This window comes from Mustela nigripes, chromosome 2 (genome assembly GCF_022355385.1).
Source record: "Mustela nigripes isolate SB6536 chromosome 2, MUSNIG.SB6536, whole genome shotgun sequence".
NCBI lineage: Eukaryota > Metazoa > Chordata > Mammalia > Carnivora > Mustelidae > Mustela > Mustela nigripes.
In genome coordinates, this window is record NC_081558.1 from 97,237,115 (window position 1) to 97,239,188 (window position 2,074).

A 2,074-nucleotide genomic window follows, 5' to 3' on the forward strand; every position below is an offset into this window, starting at 1 on the left:
ATGTTTCTTAATCCATTTTGCTTGGTTTATATTTCATATTTGTGTATAAGTCACCATTTTCTAAAAATACAACTATAGTGTGAGTTATGATTTTATTCAGTGAAGATGAGTAACTGAAAACAACTGAACACTGAAGTGGAAAAAGGGAAAAGTTCTTCAGGTATCAGTTCCATGTGTTTTGAATCTAGCTCTTTCCTATCTGGAGAAAGAAAGCTCCTATAATCCACTCTGGGTTTCTTCTTTTATTAGACAAAGAGAGAAAGGGGAGCTATTGACCAAGGGAGATGAAAATCAGGGGCTGCTCTTGGGCAGATGAGAATTAAAGAGAAAGGAAGAGAGTAGAGTATTTTCCTTTACAACCTGGGCAGGGCAGGTCCCACAGAACAGCCAGGAGACTGCCCGTATGGCTCTGTGGGCTGCACACTTGCAGTTCATCTTTATTTTCCTAGTTGTTGCCTTTGGAGCAATATTGATCAACATCATCAAACACATGTGTTAAGATATTTAATTGAATATGTTGCAGGAAACCAGGATACTACAAGTGTCGACGGGTCTACACAAACAAGCACATTTTATGGTGAGAAGGCAGTGGGAGCAAAAAGGAAGCCTCTTAGAGAGACTGTAGATCAGACAGAAAAATGACTGGATTCACGAGATGAGGCCGTGGTGAGTAGCATGCGCGCCAGAATTACCTGACAGAGGCAAGACAACTAGACATGGCCTCAGATTAAGAAGAAGCTGAGGGGAGTGAAAAGGAATAGGGATAGGAGATTGGACAGGGTGGTGTCTATGAACAGACCCTTAATGAGTAGCACCACCAAGAATGTAATCCAGAGTAGAGATCAGCCAGATGTGGAGGGCGAAGTCTGTAGCACTGAAACAGAAAGGACGTTTCTGTCTTCTAATGAAAGGAAAATTGAAAAGCAATGTGGGGCTTGGAGTTGTAACCAGAAAACCACTTTGAGAGTCTGGTCTCTGTGTGATATCAAGTCAAACTGAAGTGAAGAATGAGATTGTGTATATCTCTGAAGACTTGCCTCTGGATGCTGGAAATCCCAATGTCTCTAGAAGCAGAAATAAAAGCTGTTTTGCAATCTGGATGGCTACCTGGGTGAGTCTTGTAAGTTAGGTCTGAAGACAGATTTGTGAATCCCTGGCACACAGGTCATTGTGGAAACAAAGGAGTGTGTATCCTAAAGAAAAACCAAGAACCAGCCCGAGGGATGCAGTGCTCTAGTCATGTGAGGAGCTCACCAACTTTACAAAGCCCTAGAGCAATTCTGGATCTCAATCACTAATCCTAGCTTCCCCTTGATCCCACTGTTTTCTTTATCTTTGCTCCAAATCCCTGACTTTTATTCTGATTTTGCCCGTGATCTCCTATCAGACCTTGCTGAACCCAGTAGGCTGGGGCCTCTCATTCTTTCTCAACCCCATCATTTGTTTGGTGATTTGCTTTTTGTCTACCACTAGCTATCCAAACCGGATTCACCTCTTTTCTTATCAGCCTTGGCTCTGGACCATATAGAATGTTCTTAAGTTTCCTCTGTCTGCCTTCTATTTGGTTATCAGTTTCAGTCAACTAGCTACAAGGGAGCCTGAATGTTCTCTAGTAGAAGCCACTGTCTCTGACCCTAAATCCTCTTAACACCTTATTGGAGTCTGTGGTCCTTTAGCTTTAGTCTCTTTTTATTGGCCAAATCTCCCTTTTCCTCCTTTCAATCCCACAATTTGGGTTTCTTCCTCAAGAGTCATGTCCTAAAAGAATGTAGTCATTATTCCCAGGAAGAAAGTGGAGAGCCTCTTACAACTGCTAAAGCCAAAAAAGTTGAACTGCTTTACTGTGGACTCTTCTTGGCCCCCTGGCATCCTATCTTACTGCCATTTTCCAGGTCATTGTGTTTGGGATTGGGTTTAAATACAGTCTAAGGAAAAGGCCCAACCCTTGATATACAGGGTACAGGGAAGATAAGAGAAAGCCCTATAGATATGCCTGAAAGAGGGAAGAATTGGAGCCATGAGAGTAGAGGCACAGAGGGCTGCATAAAAAGTACTATTTACCTCATCAAAGAAA